Source organism: Cavia porcellus, unplaced genomic scaffold (assembly GCF_034190915.1).
Source record: "Cavia porcellus strain 051 isolate PalLab524CR breed Dunkin Hartley unplaced genomic scaffold, mCavPor4.1 scaffold_20, whole genome shotgun sequence".
In the NCBI taxonomy this organism is placed as follows: Eukaryota; Metazoa; Chordata; class Mammalia; order Rodentia; family Caviidae; genus Cavia; species Cavia porcellus.
The window spans coordinates 11371913-11397645 of NW_026947503.1; the positions used below are offsets into that span (position 1 = coordinate 11371913).

Below are 25733 nucleotides of genomic sequence, written 5' to 3' on the forward strand. Positions count from 1 at the left end.
ATGCAAACATATTCTACAGTCTGTCTGAAGATGTTTACATGCTTTCTTTTCAGCTTTTGTTTTGCGCATCCCTAATTCAAAATGAACGGAGAAAACATGAAAATGCTGCTATCTTGTATGTTAGTGAAGAAGGAGGTCTTAAAAACTTTTGCCTGTCACGCAAAGTTCCAGAAGAGTTTCAGAAGGTCATAGAGGGGAGTAGAGCTTCTGTTGCAAAGGTCATCAACTTATGCTAACTTACTTTTTGCTTTTTGACATTTCTGAATGACATTATATTCCTTATTTTTCAAACTTTTTTTTCCTTTTACAAATATTTACTATGTAGCATATGTTTGCAATACATAAAGATCATAGCCATCATGGGGAGTTGGTGCATACATGCATGTAGCACATCTTAATTATTTTTCTTCCCCTTCTGCTGTCTCTCCCCTCTCCCTCCATCTCTGGGCCCCCCTTGCATCTGATAATGATCTATCTCCCCATTTCCTTTTATCTGTCTTTTGTTTTGCTCTTTAATTTATTTATATATTGGTTTTCTCACATAAGAGGTACTAAGCAAACTAAGCCTGAGTGTGGGATTTATTTCATGTAACATTATTAAAACTTTGCTTTAAATTTATGGATATCTAGAGGGCACAGGTTAGTGCTTTTATACATGTGGACTTTTATTTTGTCGTACTGTTGATTTATTCAGCTTTGACCATCTGATGCATGTCTCTCCTGTCTTTCTCTTTTTCTTTCTCTCTCTCTCTCTCTTTCTTTCTTTCTTTCTTTCTTTCTTTCTTTCTTTCTTTCTTTCTTTCTTTCTTTCTTTCTTTCTTTCTTTTTGCAGTACCTTGGAATTGAACACAGGGCCTTTACAGTGAACTACATCCCCAACCCATTTTATTATTTTTATTTTGAAACAAATCTTATTAAGCTGCTACACTCCCCAGTCTGGTCTCTAGTTTATGTTCCTCCTGCCTCAGGCTCTTAGAGTTTGGAGATTACAGGTATTATCCACCATGCTTGGCTGCAGCTCTGATGTTTTTAATTTTTCAAAAAGCATGATAGAAAAAAGAAAAGAAGGATATTCAAATACACTTAAATAATAAAGCCATAAGTTCTCCTAAGGTTCATTCTAGAAAAAACTCAGAAATAAGTTAAAAATTTTTTCTATTTTATTTATCTATGTGAATTAGTTTATATTTGTAAGAATTTTAAAAAGTGTGTAAAATGTTACATTTATCAGCAGTTTTTCATTTAAAGATAAAGAGAAATCATATTCAATGCTACTGATAAGAAACAACTTTTTAAAAGCTTAGAAATCTCACTCTTTAATGAAATAGAGTATAGGAAAGGCAGATACTAAAATGCATTTGAGAGCGTTGGAAAGCAAGATTGTGTCATTGCTCTTCTCAAGGGCGAAGAAAATAGGAATCAGAAAGTGAGACAGTGGAGAAAACTTAGCCAAGCTTCATACTGACTGATTTTTTCCCTGAGCCTCCTCACCAGGAATTCATCTCTGAGGTGCTGTGTAAATATGCACATGATTGAATGTAACAGTGGAGCATCTAATGAAGTTGATTTAACCTGCAGGCATGGATACCAGCTGGGGCTTTTAAAAGGCAATCTCAATCCACTCTCTCTACTTTCCCTTCCTACCTATGTGCCTGTGAGACAACCCAGTCTTCTGTGTTTACTAAGTGTAGCAAAATCCAGAAGGAAACTTTCAGTTTAAATTAGTTCAGAAACAGACTCAAGAAACGCGTAGCAGGGCACGAAACTGGCTGATTTTTGCCTGCAACCGTTTTACCCACTTAGGGAAGCTGCATCCCTCTTTGAGTATCTGCTTGTATTTCCAGGATGACTGTAGGAGAGGGCCACACTGGGCTAACCTGCTAGAGAGCAGCAAAACAACGGAAAGCAGCTGAACAAGTCTTCCTGGTGGCCCTGAACACTCGCTCAGCCTCGCTGGAGACTGTGCAGTTCTTGATTTTGAACTCTTAACTTTGCATGATGAAAGACAATTGACACCTCTTCCACTGGTTTTTTCTATGTCTGCTTTTCACCAGCAAGGAAGAGGCTGCCAACCACAACCTGTGGGAGGCGTTTCCTCTGCGGCTTGGCAAGGGTGTGTATGGGTGCTCATGCTGGTGTGGAACTCGGCTTCTTGCATGAGTCAGAGCTGGCATCCTGTGGTCTTTGGTGTCCACCCAGCTAACCCAATAACTGGAACCTGGTCAGCTCGCACACCAATGACCTCCTCCCCCGGGCTGTCTGGATGTCGGTGTTCTTTAAAGTTCCTCTTTAAAACTGAAAGCTACCCTTACTGAATATTATTCTGTGGCCCTGAGTCTCAGAAGCTTCTCTGAGGATTAGCGCAGAGGCATGAGTGATCTTAAAAAAACTTACAGTACTATATGTCAGTGGAAGGATCACATTATTGATTGACAATAAAACTGTGATTTGTATTTCATAAAAGAAAAATGTTGGATTTTCAATGTTTAAATAATCAAGAAAATAACTGAAGAAAGGAGGCCAAAAGACACTTTCCACTTACCTGGAGTTTGGGTGCTCGTCTATGCATGTTCTTCTAGAGCTAATGCTGTCCTGGGAGAGGTTATTTAGCATTGATAAAAATGACTTGATTTCTAAGCCACGTTTTTGTTGCTGGTTTTGTTTGGTTCGGTTTATAGGGAATGGATACTGTGAGCAAGATGGTTTTCACAATCCTTTGAGAACATTGCAGGAGACTATTTCTGAAGACATAAAAGATTTTTAAACTGTTAAGAATCATTAAGACCATCAAGTCAGCCCCGCCGGGATCAGTGCAAAATGCCTCCCTCAGGCAACGTATCTTCTACTTACTCTAGAAGAGCTTTAGTTAAGTAACTCAGCTGATGGGGCCGGTTGTACTTCCATTGGGAGATTATTCACAATTTAAATGCGAGAAATTTTTCCTTGACTTCAGCTCTTTATCCAACTTCCTTTTTTTTTAAGAAACCATTTCCTTCATAATTTGCTCAGAGATAAAGGCACCTGTTTCACAGAATATTGATGTAAAAGGTTGTCTAAGGCAGGGGACGTAATATACAACATACACCATCCACTAGCAATGTAAATAGCTATATGAATTTGATCTGCTGAATTTTGTAGGGTGATGATTGTGGCCAATAAGAACAAAATCTGGACATGAAATTTGTGTTTAAATTTTCCTTTTAACTAAGCAGAATACTGAAGATATTTAAAACTCTTATTTTAGCCAACTAGTTCCTAAGTACATGCTTGTTGCATTTTTTTTGGCAGACTGCATGAAATTCTATATGCTACCACCATAAACATTTTAGAATAGTTTAGTAAATCCATGCATGTGTGTGTGTGTGTGTGTGTGTGTGTGTGTGTGTGTATGTGTGTGCGAGCGCGCATGCAGGATAATTTTCTTCATAATATACAGTGAAAAAAACCCAAGACTAGAGAAAATTTTAGTTCATATTCCTAATTCATTCCATGAATGGATGCATTTATTTTTCTTTAACAGTTGTGTGTTACAACTTGACGTGTATCATCATTAATTTGGGAACAGCCAGGGGATTCCAGTATTTTTTCCGAGACTGAGATTATAGTGTTAGTGTCTGTCCACAAACACACATAGTGGGACCCCCTGGCCTGCAAGTGTGGGTGTGATTTGCAGGTGGTGGGGATTAGGAATGGCAGGACAAGAAGTACAACTAGAAGAGCCTTTGTAGAAGGGTTGCATTTTGGGGGAACACTCTTGAATTTGGAACACACTAAAAAATTTCATTGGAGGTTTGGGGGAAGGTCAGAAGAGGGTAGGTCCAGATCTTGGACTTTATTTTGTGGTTAATAAATTTTCAAATAGTGGAAGTCACCTAACTGGCCATGATTCGAAGCCATTGCCCTAGCAACAGTGTGTAGAAAGACTGAGTGTTCAGAAAGCAGAAATCTGGGAGAGGAGTATGCAGGCAAGAAGGGAAGCCTGCAGTCCTGATCACAGCATTGCTTCCAGGGGAGGGCCCTGGTGCCATCTCAGTGTCATTCCTGACAAAGAACTCTGGCTTGAGGTTGGAAGGCTCCTGTGTGCAGCCCTCTAATCCTAGCTTTCTGGGAGACTGAGACAAACGGACTGAAAGTTCTCTTTCAGCCTGCAGAGTTTAGCAAGTCATTGTCTCACAGTGAAAAAATAACAAAATGGGCCAGGAATGCAGGCCATTCCCCATTGTACTCCTCTCTCCATAAAAGAAAGCACTCTCTGTTCAATTCCTTCTTCTCATTCTCTCCTCTCTTTCAGTAAATACTACCAGGTGTCTGCCATGTGCTGGGAGCTGTGTGATGTAGGTGGTGCAGAGGGGAAATGTCCCTGATGTCAGGCTCCGTCTAGTTGCTTTGGACTTGAATGCTTGTTACTCCAGGTTGCCCAGGACAGGGGATGGTGGTGCTGGGAGGATTGAGGAGGCACATATGTACATGCACGTTGGAAGAATGGTGCTAGGGAGAGAGAAGAGGTCTCTGAAAAAGCTTCAGAGACCAGAAGACACTTTAATATACCCAGAGAAGGAAGGTCAGAAGTTGCTGACTTGAAGAGGGAAATCATGCAAATGCACAAAGGCAAAGTGGGACTGGTATGCTTGGGCCCTTCAGGAAAGCCTCAGGAAAGGTTAGTGTGTGTTGCTTTGCATACAGACTAAGAGATAGGGTCAGGTTTCAATTTCTGCCTGTGGATATCTAGTTCTCTCAGAACTATTTACCAAACAGGGTGTCCTTTTTCCAATGTGAATTTTTGTTATTCTGGCTCAGAATCAGTTGGTTGTGGATGCATAGGTTTATTTCTGGGTTTTCTATTCTGTTCCATTGGACTGTGTGTCTGCTTTTGTGCCAGTACCATCCTCTTTTGATTATTATTGCTTTGTAGGATGCTTTGAAATCAGGTATTGTGATTTCTCCAGCTTTGCTCTTTTTGTGGGCACTCTCTCTTTGTCTCTCTGCCTCTCTGCCTCTGTCTCCGTCTCTATCTATCTTTGTATATATAAATTTGGATTTTCTATGTTGGGATTTTTTTTCTCTAGTTCTATGAAGAATTTCACAGTAAGTTGGGATGAGAATTGTGTTGAGTCTATTGATTATAAAATATTGTCTATAGATTGGGAGGTAGGATTCTCTCTAATTTCATTTTTCTGCCACAAATGTGTGCCTTCCAACATCTTTTACCTTCACTCTTTAGGCATTGGAAAGCTATTAAAAATGTTAGTTAGGCAAGTGATTTGCAACTTATAGAATGTTGAGACAGGATTCTAGAAAGGAAGTTGGAAATAAGCCAATATAGAGGCGAGCCTAGTCAGGAGGCTGTGCTGAGGTGAACTGTGTTTCCCCAATTTCTATGTTGAAGTTCTAACAGTTTGGAGGTATGACTTTTATAGAGGTATCAGTTAAAGTGGGGTCAGTTGGGTGGACCTAACCCAACATAACCAGTGTCCTTACAGGAGATTGGGGCACATATGAATCCAGAGAAAGAACACTGATTCCCATGAGCTAAAGGAAGAGGCCTCAAAAGAAATCAGCTTTGCTGGCACATTGATTTTGCATTTCTATCCTGCATAACTATGGAAAAATGAATGTGTTTTGTTGTAAGACAACCAGTCTGTGTCATGGTGACCTCTATTTGTTCACTCAGAGTGTTACCTGTGCTATTTGCAAATGTCATCAGATGTCTCTTACTCCATTTCCATTCAACATTGTTGGCCATAGTGCTTTGTGTTCTGAATATGGACCAACAAAGAAACACAAGATTGGCTAGGGGAATAACACTGCCATGGAAAGGCATCAGCGTTAACCCCGAGAGACACATGAGAAATGTATTTATTCTGTACACAGCTGACGGGGCTAGAGCAACCTTTTGTGAGTACCTTCCAGGAAGTGAGTAGTACTCTCCTGGGTGGTGATACAAATTTCTAGCACATCGTACACATTTACTGAGGGTTTGGGATAGGAGAACATATCCGACTGTCTCCCAAAAGACTAATTCAAATATAAGCAAGTGTGTAGTGAAAGAGGCTGGTCAGAGTCTATTTTAGAACTGTGAGAGAAAATAAAAATTTTTATTAGAGTAGAAACAGTGAGGATGAAGAGCATGATACATGTTTGAGAGAGATTTAGAAAGCAGAATCGACAAGATCCAACTGGATTGGATGAGTGTGTAAGGGAAGGGATGCCAAGAAAGACATCCAGTTATGAACAGAATGGAGACGAACCAGTTTGGAGGCTCCGGGCATCTGTGATAACACACGGAGAAAAGAGATAGAGAATCTGAGTGATGCTGTTTGGTTCTCTTGTGCCATGAGATTTATCTCCACAGAAACACTAGGAGATAAGTGAGGCTTTCTCTCTCTGTGTGAGATCACACTGCAGTTCCTGTTCTCCTTTGTATTCAGTTATGCACCAAGTACCACAGGCAGCCTTCTCCCAGGTTTCCAGACAAAGGAATGAGACTCACTTTAATCTCATGACCCATCTACAGCACCCCTTGCATGTGATGCCCACTGAAAGGACACATGTTCTGAAACACAGTGGCCAGTGGCAAACACCAGACGTGCACTGTATCACACATCTGCTGTTGGCTGGTGGCATTTGAAGGAGTGGAATGGAGGTTTTCTGTTCCAGGCAGATACTTTTTGCCTAGTTCATAAGTTAGATTCAAGGCTTCTCATTTAATTGAAGTAATACTTGCTGCTTTTTCTTTCCCTCCTAGTGGAAAATTTGGGAACTTGTAATAGTTTCCTCCCCAATAATGAAACCAAATAACTCCTTAAATGTCCTTTACTAGTATAATATTTGTCACCTATACTGTTTTTAAATGTTACAAACACTCTCACTCGCTTTCTCTTCTCAATGTATTGAAAAGCTTTTTGGCATTTACTTTAGAGCCTTCTGTGAAACATTTTTCAAATGGTCTTTCAGCCTTGTCACTTATTTTTACCTCTGGGCTTTATGATTCTTCCCCACTGAATGGTCCCTTTTTTCTTTTTTCAGTGTACCTTTTATCTTTCCCTTTGCCATTACCCATAAGGGGCTTTGTTTCAAGCATGTGGCCCTTTAGATCTGTGAGAACATATTTCCCATAAGCTTTCAAAAATATGTTTTTCAGTTTCTTGGGATTTCTTTATGGGATTTTTTTTTAACCTTTTAAACCATATCTTTTATTCTTTTTAGCCAGAATATTTGCATTTTATTATAGTTTCCATTAACAATAATGCAAAATTTCCAATGAACTTTTTTTGATTTTGCCTTTCTAGTCAGAGTTGCCTTTAGTCATCTGACCGTGAGTGATGCTTCAAAGCATTTGATTTGCGTATTTATTTCACTTCATAATACAATATAAACTTCCATGTATTTTTAGTCCTGTGAGTTCAGGAATCAGTGATAAGTGAATTCATGGCTTTTTCAGAGGAGAAATTCAATAGAGAATGCAAATAACTTAAGTAGCCTATTATTAAGTTTTCTATCTATCCCATTTTGCATATTTCCATTCAGTCTATGGTTTTGGCTAATGTGGCCTTTAGCATAATGTAAGACAGTAGTTTCTACCTTGTAGAATTTTGAGGTTTCTTTCTGTGGCAGTTGTTATTTAGATCTGACTTGACTTTTGTTGATTAACCTTTTCCCATACTTAATCAAATGTGTCACTTGTATTGAGAATTCCAGTTCCTTGACTTATTGGGTTTATTAGAAAGATGATTCTTAGTGTCTCTTGAATGTAGCATTTCTAAGTCAGGTCTTAGGGTCTTCAAATTAGTTATTATACTATTTTGTGTTGTATGAATTCATTGTGTATAAAGATATAGACAACTATTTAGAAGAAAACAAGAGACATTATGGTAGCTACTGTTGATCTGTTGTCTTGCTTTGAAATCTGTGTTGCATTGTGTTCTTCTGATCTGTTTTGTTCTGTTTTGCTATTTGTTTTACTATTTAAAATAAAAAACAAAGAAACAAAATTAATTATTGTAATTATCCAAGTTGCTTTTAATGTAAAATATTGGCAACATTCAGCAAGTACTCAAGACCTGTGACAATGAAGGTGTATTGTCAACTGAATTGAATTGGGAGCCGCCTGTGGGGTTGGAAAAATATATTTCTAGGAATGTCTGAGTGAATACGGAGGCATAATCTTGGAGTCTATGTCTGGTCCCTCAGCCATGCTTCTCTGACACACTATTGCTGGTCTGTTTTCAAGCTACTGTGAACTTAGCAGTGTCCACCATGCTTTTCCACCATGATCTTCCTGGCCAGGACCTTATTACCATGGATTGAATTCCTGAAACTATGAGCCAAATTAAATCTGTCCTTTAAACTGCATTAAGCTCTGTATCTCATTGCTCAGAGAATGACTAATGAAGAAAAGTGTAACAGAAAAGTGGGATTATTGCTGTGACTGTACCTGATCATGAAGTTCAGAAGCCTTTAGAACTGGTCTATGGGAGAAGTTTGGAAAGGTTTGGAGATACAGGCTAAAGAATTCCTGAATGCTGTTGGCAGAGGTTGATGTGAGGTTCTGGTTGAAACTCAGAAAACCAGAATGCTGATTGATAGAAATATACACAGTAAATGCAAGACTCAGGAGGTTTCAGTTAGGAAGTAGACTAGAGGTCAGACATGTTATATTCTGGAAAAAAAGGAAAATGTTTAAATTGTGCTCATGTCCTCAGACTTTGCAGGAGACTGAGATTAAGGGCAATGGAATAATTGATCTTGCAGTGAAAATTTGCGTCCAGACATTTATCCCGTTGCATAGGTGCTACTGGCTGCTTTTTGACATAGCTATAGAGAAAACATTAGACCAGAAAAGTGAAGCATTTTGCATCAGGACAAGAGGAAAAATACCTTGACAGCATCCTAAGAACTAGATACAACACATCAGTCATGGGCTGAAAGGTATAAAATGTTGGTAGACCTCCTTAAAAGTGCAGTTTGAGAACAGAACCCCAGGCTCCCTGACCACTCAGGTTTGCCTAGGGAAATGTATCTATGAGTGCTGCCAGCCAGTGAGTGTGCAGTGGCCGCTGCAGCCATGACCAGAAGGGCCTGGCTAGTGTTCCATTGACAGCAGATTTGGCCTCATCCGCATGGTTTTCCAGGCATGCAGAATGCAGACATTTGGCATAATGAAGACTTCCACCTAGATGACAAAGGAAGGCCAGGGCAAGGGAACCCTGAGAGGTCAGTGCCTGAAGCTGTCAGAATGACAATGAAGGTACAGTGGGGACCATAGAAAGCTGGGTATGCCATGAACACAGAACGCCTGCTGAGAAAGCCACAGCAGCAAGGGAAGCCAGTGTGAGGTCGGTCAAGGGGATGATAAGTAGCAAGACGATAAGATTTGTGCTTCCCAGGACCTATGGCACTTACATGTCATCACCATGTGCCCCACATGTCAGACAGAACTGCAGGTCTTAATGTTTGTCCTGCTGAGTTTCATTCTGGTTTTGGTTCTTTCCTTTCTATTCTATTCTTACTTTTCAGAACATTTACCCTGTGCCATTGTACTTGGGGATTATGTTACTTTTTTTTTCTTTTACTTTTATAGGAATTTATAGCTAAGGGTTTACCTTGAGTTTCAGAGGAGGCACTGACATGGACTCTTTAGCAATGCTGAGACTGTGGAGGTTTTGGGGAAGGGTTATTGTTTTGTGTTTGGTTAACTGGAAGTACGACCTGTTTAGTTGGAGATGAAGAACAGTGTGCTTGCAGGTTGACTGACAAGGGGTGGGATGTGGTGTTTAAGGTAGACTGTCAACTTGCTTGGCTTGAGAGCGACACGGGAACGTGCATGTTTCTGGGTGCTCCTGGGTTGGTCCTGGAGTTCTGTATCTGCCTTCCTGCTCTTTGGCACTGTTCCCCTGTTCTGCTCACCAGCCACTATAGTAAACATCTGTGTTTCTCCATGCACTTCACCATGATGCTCCTGTCACAAAGTCAGCTGACTATGGACTCCATCCCCCCAAATTAACCTCACTGTCTTAAAGTGTGGACATCATATATTGTATGTCAGCACCAGGAAGGTGACTAATAAAATCTTTCTTCTTGCCTCTGAAGTTATTTCTCATTTCTTAAAACAGATATAATTTTATTATCATGCTATGATATTTTAAAATGGTATCTATTATTGTTAGTGAATATATTGAGTCTTTCTCATCAATTCTATAATGAAAATATTTTGCATAGTTATTTTTCTACCTTGTATACATCTCCTTAAACCATTTAGTAAGTGATAGCTGGCCATTTGTTATGGGGGGATTTTTTATGTTCAACCTAATGGTAATAACAGTAAGGATTATTAATATTCCTTTAACTTTAGTCACCAAAGACAGAAATGGGAGTTTTAAAAAATTTCCATGAAAACAAACCCAATGAAAAAAATTCCCAGGAAAACAAGAAAATACCTCAAAATAAAAATAAAACCTAAACCAAAGCAAAAATAAAGCACATAAAAAATCTGGACATCTCTAGGGAGAATAAGATTAGAAAAACATGGAGATAGCTCATGCCAAACACTACTGACAAAATCTGGAGTAGGTAAATTTTGGTCTGTAAATCTGATTTATAATTATTTAAATTGACTGATGAGTAGACAAGTCATTTATGGTAACACTGAAAAGATAATTAGCGACAAAGTAGGGATTAATGAGTCCTCTAAGCACATGACACTTGGGCCTATGCACACCAGTTACAGTCCCTGGCTGGTAGGAGGGATTGCCACCTTACTGATGACATTGGACAGAGGAGGTAAACAACGTGGTCCTTTCTTTGATTAAGAAGTCACTGGTTTCCCAGAACTATTAACAATCAGAAGGAAAATAAGAGCTGTTAATGTCTAAAAAAATGATCACAGTGGAGAAATGAGAAGGTCAACCTTATACTCCCAATGTGAGAGGTGTCATGGAAAATTACACTCAAAGAGGAATGAATGTGGGTTTTGAGGATTTCAGCAGAAGGCCCACTTGTGTAAAGGCTTAGAGGACTGAGGAGGGTGGTGAACACAGAGGAGTGTGTGTGTGTGTGTGTGTGTGTGTGTGTGTGTGTGTGTGTTTGTATGCATGTTTTAATAAATTTAATTCACAGCAATAGGCAGGAGTATGACTTTGACTTACACGATGTAGTTTCTCAATATGTGGCCTTGTTTACTATTTAAATGTGGGTTTTCTTTTTTTACTTTTATATTACTAAATATTTGTGATGCATAATCAATGCATTCATTGTAGGGAACTGGTTCACATGCATCTTGCATCTTGATTCTGACTTCCCTTCCTGCTCTCCTTCCTTCTTTCTTTCCCTGTCCTCCAATTCTTTTACCTTCTTCACGAATCCACGTCTGCCATGGCTTTGTATGGCCAGTGATGATGGACATCAGGAGGGAGAGGTGAGAGGAAAGTGGAGAGAGGTTCAGAGGCAAACTGTGCTTTCAGGACTCAGTGAAGCTAGAAGAAACTATAGGTTTGCCAGAAAGGAGGGTTGAGATAAGGTTTGCATTTGGAGAGGATGGTCCTCCAAGAGAAAAGATGGTGGAGGGCTTGTATCTAGACCTCTCCTGAAAGCTTCATTCCCTCATAGGTGGGACATTTTGGAGGTGGCTGGATCCAGGGTGTATGAATACAGAATAAAAGTGTGTGGTAGCTAACTTTGTCCACCAATTGGGTTAGCATAGTTCTGGGTGTGGGCAAAAGGAAGCCTCACCCTAAGTGTGCGTGGCACAACCAATAGGTTCATAGCCCAGAAGGGATAAAAGGGAGAGGGAGGCTCGCTGCTTGCAGCCTCCTGCTTTCTGGGCCATGGACTCTTCCCCTGTGATGCCCCTCTGCCGTGCTGCCTGCCTTGGAGACAGCTGACTATGGATTGAAACTTTTACAAACTCTGAACAAAAGGAATCTTTTCAACACTGGGTGTCCGGTATTTTGTGTCAGCCATGAAAAAAAGTAAATAAGACATATGGGATATAAATACCCATTGCATGAAGAAACATCAGTTGCAATGTGAAGAGGCAAAGATCAATTGAACGTTGATGGCAAAATGAGAAGCACATAGGCTGAATTGCTTCCATGAGCTCACTATATTCTTTATTATAAAAGACTCCAGAATTAATAGTTTGTTGTTGTCTGTTCAGGAGCCATTGTGTACTATTTGATGTGGATCTGCTATTCTGGTAGATATGAACTTTCTTTCTGTTTCTCTTAAAAATTTGAATTAAAATTCTGGGTTTAAATATTGTTTCTGCCTTCACTAGCTAGAAATTTTCCCAATATCTTTAAAATTATATGAATAATAATGGTGCCTAAAAACAGGATGGTTTTGAGATTCAATGAAACATTCCTTGGAAAGTGTTTATCATACCTCTCACTGTGGAATACTTACTGTATTTTAAGCATTATGTTTATTATCTAAAATAAAAAATGAAAGAAGAAGACACAGAATGCACCAAGGCTGTTTTTCTTTCCAGAAAAAAACCACTAGTAATATAAAGAGAAGAAATATAGAGGGCAGATCTATAGGGAAAGTAAAAAGGTGAATAGTAAAGATTCTTCAACTAATATGGAAATGAAAAAATGAATGTATTTGTCAGACAAGAAGTATTTAGATTCTAGGGCTGGGGGTGTAGCTCAGTGATGTAAGCACCTGCCTGGAAAGCATGAGGTTGTGAGTTCAATCCCTGGTACCAAAAAAAGAAAAAGAAAAAAAAAAAAAAAGAAGTATTTATATTCTATAAGGTGCATGGGCTTTATACGTGAATGCATATTTGAAAGCAGTAGGGAATGTGTTCTACTGAAAATTCTTGCATTTCAAAAAATATAAATGATGGTTAATGTTGTGGTCAGGGGTTGCAAGGAAAATAAGACAATACAGAACACATGATTCACAGTATCGAAGTAAGTTCATGAACAATATAGGAATCCAAGCAACCAAATTGATACATTTGGGATTTAACTGGCTGAGTTCAGCAATCACTTGCATAGAGACCCCTATTTCAGAGTCCCAACAAGTGGCACTGAACTGGGAAGTACAGAGCTTTTAAAACAGAACCACAAAAAGACATCCACAAAAAAACACTTTAGCCAGAACCTTACATTATTTTTGGTTGATACCTGTATTCTGCTTCTTTGTTGAGCAGATGAATTTTCCTCTTGTGGGTGCAACTGATTTTATTTTTCTTATGGGATTGTACTGTAGGTAATTTTCCATTCTCCTGGATAACATAGTTACATGCTATATTATAGCACTAGTTAAGTGCAGGCCTCAAGATGGCGTCAGTTATGCCAAGATACAACAAGTATTATTTAAGATACCTACCCAGAATCAAATACAAAGACATTGAAGGAAATCTATTCACACACTAAAGTCCCAAAGAAACCCAGGTGAGGGTCTAGATCTCATAGCAATGTCCAGCATGAATCCTGCTGAGACCTAGAGCCCATGAAAATGCCTCCCACAAGTCCAGGGAGGCCTAGAGCCTACAACAATGTCTCATGAAGGTCTGTTTCATGGATCTGTGCTGGGAAGGCTCAAGGGTCAGTGGTGGAAGCTAGAAAGTCTACGCCATCAGGATGAAGGATTTGTGCTGGGGTACTGGAACCAAGAGGCAATGCTCAAAATAAGGACCTGGCTCCCTTAAAAAGCCATCCTCACTGACTGTAGTCCTGAGCTCTTTCAAAGATAAGAACAGCCAAGTTCCTATCAGGAAGCCAGCATAACAAGCTTCTTCTAGCGATTAGGCAGCACACAATTTCCCCTCCGGACCCAGGAAGTGATGCTCAACGCAAGATCTGAGCTTCCCCAAAATGAACTGCAGGCATTCTCAGCGACAATATCCCAGGTCCCTCTGATGATAACAGCCAAGTTCATATGAGGGAAGAAGCTCCACACGTTTCTGCAGGAGAACCAACAGCTCCACACAACAGCAATGCTTAGGAGAACCCCCAATGCTACTCTCTTCATCTCCACTTCTCTTTGTATGCTGGCAACAGTCCTGAGGTGGACCCTCTCCACTCAGCGCCATGCTGATTCGGTTCAGTTGGTATTAAGTTGACCACCAGTTTTTAATCCACCACAGTTAATAAGTGTGAGGAATAAAGTGACCATCAGACTGACTTTTGACAGAAGAAATAGAGAAAGAGAAATAAGACCATTTGTGATAGCTTTCAGAAAGTAAGCAAGCCAGTTAGGGTAATATTTCTTGACCTCATTTCTAATTTTGGGTTTGTGGAAAGGGTGTGAACAAAAGTAGGTGAAGATAAAGATTTGGCTTGTGTTGCTTATAGTATCTAATTGACTCTTTTATGAAATAAATTCATTTTTAAACCTTCATTCAGTGTGTGGCACTATTCAGTAAATTATCTATCTTATTACTAGTAGTAATGAATCAATCATGATAAAAAATCTGTTTTCTCAGACGTAATCCTGCCCAGTATCGATCTGCAAAGTAAGATGAAAATATGCTGTGCCTAATGCCATTTATTTCAGAGATTAATGCACTTTCTCTCTTAAGCGTTTGTTTATTCTTAAACTTTAGATAATCTTCTTGTCTTTTTGGTTCTTTCAAAAAAGTAGACTTACTAGCTTTCTTTTGATACTAGACATTATTTGAAGGGTTTTATCTACCTCCCAGACCATCCTTTAAATATTAGATATTCTTTTTAATAGTATAAAAGGTCAAGTTTTTCCTCCTGTGTTTGAGCAAAGGCTCCCGCCAACTTTCCTGAGGATGTGACTTGCCTGTTTCAGCTCTGCTCTTCCTCACCTCGAGGGAAATGGCAATAAAGAGGCCACAGACGATTGATGATTGGCTTCCGAAGTAAAGCAGCACATTATCTGACATCATACCCAATACTCGTTTGATGCAGTGATTAGAGCTGTAACCTTCCACACATTTTCTGCTTGCAGTTTTAACTTCTTTCTGTTTGACGTTTCTCTGTTTTGCCCTTTCCTCTAGTTTTGACTGCCAGACGGTACAGGTACAGCAGCTACATTGTTTATCAAGTTCGCCATCTTCCCATTTTAAGCTCTAGGCAGGAATTCCATTGCTTCCACCTCTCTGATTGCTTCCAGTGTCCCTACGAAGGATAGCAAACAACTCATTCCTGTCCGAGGACTGCCAGCCTGCATTGCTCATTCTTTCTGTGAGAGAAAATACACACCTCTGCTCCACATTCCAGGCCTTCTTCCTATGGGTGTTTCCAGTGGATTTCCCTTTCATGATAAGATATCTGGAAGCTCTGTGATGCTTGTGACCTCTAGCTTTGCTCCAAGTAGAGACACTGCTCTCTGATTGGGTGATGATGCCTTTCAGGTTGTGTTCCTGGCATAACTACACCACTGTTTATATTGTAACATCTGTTTAATTTTATGGCTTCCTAACTAGTTTCTACAACCTCAATGAACAGGGGCCACACCTCGGCTAGTGTGGCCCCAATCCTTACTATATTCTTGAGTCCGTTTCACCTTTGAGATCATTGCTAAATATTTTTATATACTTCTTATTACATTTGTTTCCCCATGAGGTACAAATGACTGAATTGCCTCTTAGTTTCAGAGAAGCCCACAGTGTTAACTGACTTTATCTATCACTTTTTCATTTTTATGCTGCATGTTTATGCACATTATGATAACATGTGTTTTGCATAGTTGGTACCTGGACATAGCACATGTTGATTCTTTATATGTCACCTTCTGCTTCCCTTCTGCCTCCTTCATCCATCTCTTGGGCTAGCATCCATTTGTAAAAGATGTGTCTCCTGTTTCCAGTTATCTATTTTTTTTCTCTTTAAATGATTTATACATTGAGTTTCTTATACAAGAGAAACCACATGATGTTTAAATTTGCATGGGAGGTTTATTTCATTTAATGTTATGGTCTCAAGGTGTATCCATTTTCCTCAATGTACCTTTCTATATAGAAAAGTGTACTCAATTGTGTATAAACACCACATTTTCTTTGTCTATTCATCTGTTGATAAACATATAGGTTTCTTCCAAGATTTAGCAGTTGTGAATGGGGCTGCTATAAACATGGGTATGCATGTATTTCTATAATATGATATCTTTTGGGGAGCACACCTAGAAGTTGAATAGATGTATTGAATGGAATTTTTATTTTTATTTTTTGAGACAGAGTATTGCTATATAGTTCAGGCTGCTCTTCAACTCATGATAATCTTCTTGTCTCAGTCCCTTGAGTGCTGGGATTGCAAGCATGCACCACCACTCCTGGCTCTGTTTTTATTTCTTGAGGATTCTCCATGCTGATTTCCATCATGGTTGTACTGATTAAAATTCTCACTAACAATGTTCTTTTTTCCCCCAAGGCCTTGCCATCATTGTTGATATTTAATTTCTTGATAATAGCCATTTTTTCTGGAGTAAGATGAAATTTTCCTGTTGCTTTAATGTGCATTTTTCTAATGACCAGATATGTTGAACATTTTTTCATGTATCCATTGGCCATTTGTACTTCTTCCTGAGAAGTGTATATTCATCTTATTTGTTCAGTTTTGATTAGATCTTTTATTTTAGGGGTATTGTCTAATGTTTTGCATTCTTTATATATTCTATATAGTTACCGGTCTGAGGTATAGCTGGCAAAAATGGTTTTTCTTTCTATAGGCCATATCTGAACACTGTTGGTTGTTTCCTCTGTTATGCAGAAGATTTTGCCTACATATGACACCATTTGTTGATTCTTGGTGCTATTTCTTGTACAATTGGGGCTCTCTTCAGAAAGCCCTTGCTTATCCCCATGACTTCAAGACTTTTACCTATTTTCTCTCCCATTATGTTAAGAATTTCTGATTTAACTTAAGATTTGTATCCATTTTGATTTCGATTTGTGCAAAGTGAGAGATATGGATCCAGGTTCAGTATTTTGCATGTGGATACCAGTTTTCCCCATATCATTTGTGGAAAGAGGCTGTGTTTCCTCCAGCTATGTTTTTGGCCCCTTTTTCAAAGATCAGATGGCTGAATGCGCCCGGGTTGTTGCTGCATCTTTAATCTACTACAATGAACATTGCGTAGGAACATTATTGATTTTTGTGTGTTGACTTTATATCTTGATACATTGCTGAGTTTGACTGTAAATTCTAGGAATCTTTCAGAGTCTTATATATAAAAGGTCATGTCATCTGCAAGTAATGATAATTGGTCTTCTTTCCTACAATTACTTCTTTTTTAAAAAAAAATTTGTCTGATTCTTCTGGCTAATGTTTCAAGTCCTTTATTGAACAGGAAAGGTGATAGTGAACATCTTTGTCTTGTTCCTGATTTTAGAGGGGAAGCTTTCATCTTTTCTTCATTTAATATGACACTGCTAATAAGCTTGTCATGAATGCTTTTATCATTGAAATAAGATTCAGAGTTTTTAATCATAAATGGATGTTGAACTTTGTCATGTATTGAGACAATCATGATTTTTATCCTTGCTTTTATTTATGTGGTGCATTGCATTTATTGTTTTGTGTACATTGAACCATCTTTGCATCCCTGAGATGAAGTCTATGTGGTAATGATATATTATCTTTTCTTATGATTTGCTACATTCTGTTTGCCAGTGTCTTGTTGAGGGTGTTTGCACTGATGATGTTTGTTCATTAAAGATGTAGTTTTCTTAGCTGAGTCCTTGTCTGGTTTTGAAACCGAGTTAATGCTAGTTTTCAGGAATGAGTTTGTAAGTAATCCTTCCCTTTCAGTTTTATTAAAGAATTTGGGAAATATTGATGTTATATCTGCCATTAAGACTTTGTAGAATTCAGTGGTGAATTTATCATGTCTTAGACTTCTCTTATTTGTCAGGGTTTCTTTTTTCCTCATTATCCCCTCACTTTCATTGCTTGTTATCAGATTATTCAGTCTTTTTATGGCTTTGTGGTTCAGTTTGATCAATTTGTGTGTGTCTAAGTATCTGTCCATTTCTTCACAATTATTTAATTTATTGAAGTACAATGTTTCATTGTTGATACTAATACTCTTCTGAATTTTGGCAATGTCCATTGTAATTTCAAGTTTTTCATTTCTAATTACATTAACATGGATCTTTTAGTTCTTCTTTTTTTAGAGTTTAACTAAAAGTTTGTCTAGTATTTATTTTTTCAGCGAGCTCTTCAATTCATTGATTTTTTTTGGATTTCATTTTCAGTCAAAATTTCATGTTTTCACTCTGATTCTACTAATTTCTTTCCTTGTATTAGGTTTGAGTTTATGCTGTTGTTGTTTTTCTAGGAACTTGAAGAATATAATTAATTTTTTTGGGCTCACTTTGTTTTTATAAGAGCATTCACAGCAATAAAATTCCTTCTTAGAACTGCCTTTATTGTGCTGGGTTGTACTAGTATTATCATTTAATTATAAGAGTTCATTTCTTCTATGACCCATTGAATGCTCAGGAGTGTATTATATAATGGCCCAGGGTTTGCAAAATTTTTTTTCCATTGATTTCTATTTTCAGTGCATATGGGATGATTTCAAATTCTCTCTAGAATTATGGACTGGTATATGTTCTATTGATGAGGAAGTCCCATGTGCTGCTCAGAGTTTGCAGTCTGTTATTGTGTGGAACACTGTAGATATTTAGAAAGTCAATTTCTTCGAAGATATGGTTTGGATCCTGTATTTATTTGTTAACATTTGATTTAGTTCATATGTTATTTTTGAAAGTAGGAGCACTGAGATCTCCCATAATGAATGGTTGGTGTTCATTTTATCTTTTATGTCCAGTAATATTTGTTTTATGAAGTTGGAAGCACTAGCTTTTGGTGCATATTTATTTATAATTTTGTTCTGTTTAATTGTTCTCTTAACTAATATGCAATGACCTTCTTTGACTCTTCTGTCAATTTTAGCTTGACATCAATCCCCTCTGAAAATAAAATTGTTATTTCTGCTTGCTTTTGGGGTCCTGGTATATGTTTTCTATCCTTTGATTATTTTATGAATTTTATTGAATTGCTATGAATATTGATTTGAATTAGATGCATTTCTTGTATGTAACAGACTACTGTTTTCTGTGTTTTGATCCAATTTGCCAATCTTTGGGTTTTAATTGAGAGAGTTAAGGCTACTTACATTGAGAATAATTACTAACAGGCATTGGCTTATTACCATTATTGTGTTCTTTTCCTACTGTTGACTTTTGCATTTTGTTTTGTTTAACTACTTGCCTTACTTGGTGTATTCATTTCTTATGACTTTTTGTCTTTGTTGAATACATTGTCTAGGACATTGTTGAATATTTTTTGGACTGCTAGTTTTATGTTCATGAATTTCTTAAGCTATTTTTGTCTTAGCAATGACATTTCCCCATCAGCTTTGAATGATAGTTTTGCAAGATATGTTAGTCAGTGTTGAATATTTTTTAGGGCTTTAACAGCTTTATTTCAAATTCCACTCATCTTTAATACATTGACAGTGGGGCCATAATTTGCATCTCACTGCCGGGGGCTCTGATTTGAACTTGTTATATTCCTGATGGCTTGAACTACCAGTAGTACCTACACGATTGTCCCGTTAGGTGGCGTGACAGTCAGGCACGTACTACCAGTAGTTCAAGCCACTGGAAATGTGTTCAATTCTGTGTTTAAAAGTCTGCTATAATCCTAATGTGTTTATAAGTTTGCTTCCATCTGACAGTTTTAAGATTTTGTTCTTGTATTGGACTTCCGGGATTTTGACTATGATATTCATTAGAAGCTTTATTTTTGTAGTTATTTGGCATTCTATAAAGTTGACTTAATGTTGAGTTTTATCTCCATGCTTGAAAAAAAATCTCTGCTGTAATTTTTCTGTAAACTGCTTTCTTTTTCATTTGTATTGTCCTCTGATTTCTTTTTAACTCTGATTAGTTTTAGGTTAGTCTACTTTTTAAAAATTAATTAGATCATATTGGGACACTTAGGTGTACATCATGACCATATTTATCACTGGGAATTTGTACCTGTACATCACCTGGATTCTTTTTTTCCCATTTGCCTACTCTGCCTCAACCTTCCTCCCCTTTATTTATTTATTTATTTATTTTTTCTTTTTTTTTTTTTAATTTAAGAGGAAAAAGAGAAAAACACAAAACAAACCAAAGCGGCGTAAGGGTACACGCAATACAGAACTACAAAACAAAACAAAACAAAACAAAACAAAAAAACATAACAGTAAGAAATTACCTGCTAGTAGATTACACACTATTTTCTTGAAAATAGTTCCTCAAATCACAGTATCAAAGAACACAAGGTGGACATTCAAACAGGGAGACTGCCCCCAAACACACTTGCTGTTATATCCGTTAGAGCTCTTTTTCTTTCTTTTTTTTTTCCCTCTCTTTTTTACAACAAAATTTACACATCTTGGATTTTACTACTCCTTAGTGCTTATTACTTTCTTTGGGGTGGGGGAAGAATACAATCAAATATGGCAAAACAAAGCTGTCAGTCAATACCAAGGATAGACATAGCACATGGTGTAGAACAGAGTACAAGTTTATTAACAATGGTTATCAACGTTGTCCCTTGTTTCCTTAAAAAGAATTGTCTATCTTATTAGATATTATAAAGTTGGACAAAACAGTAGAGAACAAGACCAATAAAACTTAGGCATTGTAAACATTACAGGACTTCCAAAGAAGACAATAGTCAAACCAGAATGGGTATCTTAGTGAATCTTATTGTCTTCAAAGTAGTTGCTTATGTCTTCAAACTTGATACTATCATATAGAATGGAACAGAGTCTAATCAGTCAAAACAAGATCGTGGGAGTACTACAGGACTTCAAAACAAGTTAATAGGAAATCGAAAAGAGTTACTATTTATATATCCTAATTTTTTTGAATTTTTTCTTTAATTAAGACAAACATAAGAAATGACTAAATAATTTTTTTGAAACAATAAGGGGGAGATTGAGATAAAACAGGACATAACAATATAACAATAGAGGTCACAGCATGACTGTTTCAACAACCTAGTACTTCACCACCTTATAACCTGACTTAATAGTAGTTACCATAGTGTCTTTTTCCTTGAAATATTTGGGTAAAACTTCATATACTCTAGCTTCAAATATTTTCATATCAAGAAGCCCAGAATAAAGCCTTTCTAATTAATGAGTGAAAACTTTATAAGGCTTCAAGGCCACCTAATGGGGAATCATGATTACCACATATTTTTATATATTTGAATCATTATTTACATTAGGGAAACTATTCGGTATTCACACATGCGAGATTGATTTATTTCACTAATGAGTATGGTCTCAAGCTGCACCCATTTATTGATAAATATCTCAATGTGATCCTTCTTTATAGCTGAATAATACTCCATTGTATAGAAATACCACAACTTTTTTATCCATTCCTCAGTTGATGGGCACTTGGGTTGTTTCCAAGATCTGGCGATTACAAATTGTGCTGCTATAAACATAGGTGCACATATATCACTGTGGTATGATGCTTTCAGTTCTTCTGGGAATATGCCTAGAAGTGGAATAGCTGGAATAAATGGGATTTCCAGTCCCAACTTTTTGAGAAATCTCCAGACAGATCTCCACAAAGGCTGTACCAGTCTACACTCCCACCAGCAGTGCAGGAGAGTTCCTTTTTCCCCACAGCCTCTCCAGCATTTGTTGTCGGTTTTCTTGATCCTGGCCATTCTTTCAGGAGTGAGATGGTATCTCAGTGTGGTTTTAATTTGCATTTCTCTAATGACCAATGATGATGAGCATTTTTTCATGTATTTATTTGCCATTTGCATTTCTTCATCTGAGAATTGCATATTCATCTCAGATGCCCATTTTTGGATTGGATCTTTGAATTTCGGAGGTCTGAGTTTCTTTAATTCTTTATATGTTTTAGACAAGAGGCCCTTGTCTGAGAGAGAGTTCACTAAAATCTTTTCCCAGTTTGTGGGTTTTCTTTTCACTATGCTGGAGATTTCTTTTGACATGCAGAAACTTTTTAATAAGAAGTGGTCCCAGTTATTGATTCTGGGAAGTATTTCCCGTGCGGTTTGAGTCCTGTTCATGAATTCTTTACCTACTTCTATGTCTCCAAGGTTTCTACCTATTTTGTCTTCCAATAGATTTAGTGTTTCTGTTTTAATATTCAGATCTTTGACCCATTTAGATTTTAATTTAGTACATGGTGATAGACATGGGTCTAGCTTTAGTTTTCGGCAAATGGAGAGCCAGTTTTTCCAGCACCATTTATTAAAGAGACTGTCGTTCTTCCAGTGAACCTGCTTGGCTCCTTTATCAAAAATAAGGTGGTTGAGTGTGTTCGTAGTTGTGGTTGTATCTTCTAATCTATTCCACTGATCTTCAGCTCTGTTTTGATTCCAATACCATGTTGATTTTACTACTGTTGCTTTGTAGTATAACTTCAAGTCAGGGATTGTGATGCCTCCTGCTTTGTCTTTGCTGCTTAGAATTGCCTTTGCGATTCTAGGTCTCTTCTGGTTCCAGATGAAATTTAGGAGTGATTTCTCTAGATCTATAAGGTATGTTGATGGTATTTCTATTGGGATTGCATTGAATCTGTATAACAGTTTTGGGAGAATGGCCATTTTCACAATGTTTGTTCTTCCTATCCATGAACAAGGGATGTCTTTCCATTTTCTGAGATCATCTTCAATTTCCTTTTTCAGTGTATTATAATTTTCACTGTATAAGTCTTTCACTTCTTTCATAAGAGTAATTCCTAAATATTTCATTTTTTTGCTTGCTAATGTGAATAGTCCAGTTTCTCTTATTTCCCTCTCCGTAATTTTGTTGTTCGTGTATAGGAATGCTATTGATTTCTGAGTATTGATTTTGTATCCAGCCACATTACTGAATTTATTTATTGTATCTAAGAGTATTTCAATGGAGTTTAGGGGGTCTTCTATGTAGAGTATCATGTCATCTGCAAACAATGATAATTTAACTTCTTCTTTTCCTATCTTTACCCCTTTTATTTCTCTTTCTTGCCTAATTGCTCTGGCTAGTACTTCCAGTACTATATTAAATAGGAGTGGTGATAAAGGACATCCTTGTCTTGTACCCGATTTTAAAGTAAAGGCTTTCAATTTTTGGCCATTTAGTATGATGCTGGATGTTGGTTTATCATAAATGGCCTTTATTATATTGAGGTAAAGACCATTTATTCCAATTTTCTGTAAAGTTCTTATCATGAATAAGTGTTGGACCTTATCGAAGGCTTTTTCTGCATCTATAGAGATGATCATGTGATTCTTATTTTTGGCTTTATTGATATGGTGGATTACATTTATTGATTTGTGTATGTTGAACCATCCTTGCATTCCTGGGATGAATCCCACTTGGTCATGGTGTATAATCTTCTTGATGATTTGCTGGATCCTATTTGCCAATATTTTATTGAGGATTTTTGCATCTGTGTTCATTAGGGAGATCGGTCTATAGTTCTCTTTTATAGTTGGGTCTTTCTCAGGTTTTGGTACTAGAGTAATATTTGCTTCCAGGAATGACTTAGGAAGGATTGCTTCCCTTTCAATTTCATTGAATAGTTTGAGGAGTGTCGGCATTAGGTCTTCTTTATATTTCTTGTAGAATTCTGCAGTGAATCCATCTGGGCCTGGGCTCTTCTTGGTGGGCAAGGACCCAATTACATTCTCAATTTCATTAGCAGAGATTGGGTTATTCAACAGTTTTATATCCTCTTGATCTAGCTTTGGTACTTCATATGCTTCTAAGAATCTGTCTATTTCTTCTGTGTTATCAAACTTTTGAGAGTAGAGGTTTTCGAAATAGGTGTTGATGATCCTCTGTATTTCTATTGGGTCTGTAGTGATTTCTCCTTTTTCATTTCTTATTGCATGAATTTGAGCTTTTTCTTTCCTTTTTTAAATAAGGTTGGCTAGGGGCTTATCGATTTTATTTATTCTTTCAAAGAACCAACTCTTTGATTCGTTGATTCTTTGGATTGTTTTCTTAGTCTCTATTGCATTGATTTCTGCTCTGATTTTTATAATTTCCTCTCTTCTTTTGGCTTTGGGCTTGACTTGCTCTTCTTTTTCTAGCTGTTTGAGGTGTAGCATCAAGTTATTTATTTGTATTCGTTCTGTTTTCCTGATGTGGGAACTCAGTGCAATAAATTTTCCTCTCAGAACGGCTTTCATTGCATCCCACAGATTCCGGTAAGTTGTATCTGCATTTTCATTTTCTTTTAGGTATTGTTTAATTTTTTCTTTAATTTCTTCTGTGACCCACTGATTACTCAAGAGTGTGTTATTTAGTTTCCATGTGTTTGCGGAATTTTTGCAGTATCCTTTGTCATTAATTTCTAATTTCAGAGCGCTATGATCCGATAATATGCAAGGGATGATTTCAACTCTTTTGCATTTGCTTAAATATGTTCTGTGAGCTAATATATGGTCTATTTTAGAAAATGATCCATGTACTGCTGAGAAGAATGTGTATTCTGATGTTGTTGGGTGGAACATTCTGTATATGTCTATCAAACCCATTTGTTCACAGGTGTGATTCAGTTCTGTTATTTCTTTGCTCATTTTCTGTCTGGTTGATCTGTCCCTTGGTGTCAGTGGTGTATTAAGGTCTCCTGTTACAATTGTGTTACTGATAATTTGAGTTTTCATTTCTGTTAATAATTGTTTTATATAACTGGGTGCTCTGGAGTTTGGTGCGTATATATTTAAGATAGTTATCTCTTCCTCTTGGAGTTTTCCCCTTACGAGTATGTAGTGACCTTCTTTGTCCTTTATGGTCATTGTTGGTTTAAAGTTCACGTTGTCTGCAAACAGAATGGCTACTCCTGCCTTTTTTTGGATTCCTGCTGCATGAAGAATTGTTTTCCATCCTTTGACTTTCAGTCTGTGAGTATCTTTCTGGGTTAGATGGGTTTCCTGTAAACAGCATATGGTTGGATTTTGTTTCTTGATCCATTCTGCTAGTCTGTTTCTTTTGATTGGTGCATTGAGACCATTTACATTAATGGTTATTACTGTTAAATGCTGGTTAATTGTAGGAATGTTATCTCTCTGCTGTTGCATCTTTATCTTTCTGTTCTGTTTAATTATTTGCTTTGCTTAGTGGTTTTTTCCTTTGTGTATCTAAACTGTCTTTCAATATTTTTTGCAGGGTAAAAGCCGTGTTTCCATTTTGCTTACTTTTGTCATCTTTCATTCTTTTCCCTTCTTTTATTTCCCCATCCTCATCCCTAGTTTCCCTTCCTATGTGAACATTTTCTTTCTATTTCACAATGCCTGTTACATATTTTGGCTCTTATTCACACTTTTAGATTCTCACACCATAAAAACAGTGTTTATATATGTGTGTCCAGTTTATTTCACTTGAGTATGTCTTCAAGGTGCATCCATTTACCTCAAAATGTCTCCAGCTTACCCTTATTTATGGCAGAGGAGTACTCCACTGTATAAAAAAAATATATATATATATCTTCTTTCTCCATTCATTGATTGATGGACATTTGGATTGTTTCCAAGATTTAATTATTATAAATTGTGCTGCTATAAACATGAGTATGCATAATTGCTGTGGTATGATGATTTTAATTCTTTTGGGGTGATACCAACAAGGGGAATAACTAATTTAATGGGGACCCTAGTCCTAGTTTTTTAGGAATCTTCACACTGATTTCCACAGTGGTTGCCTCAGTCTACATATCCACTAACGATGGAGAAGGGTTCCTGTTATGGTTTGATTCTGGATATCCCCACAAAATT

General features: G+C 37.4%; 1 protein-coding gene across 19 annotated transcripts in view; it reads left to right on the top strand.

The window, feature by feature from the left end:
- Cd226 (CD226 molecule) overlaps positions 1 to 25733 on the top strand; it is a 107872-nt gene that overhangs the window by 22876 nt on the left and 59263 nt on the right. The gene's annotated exons all lie outside the window — the stretch shown is intronic.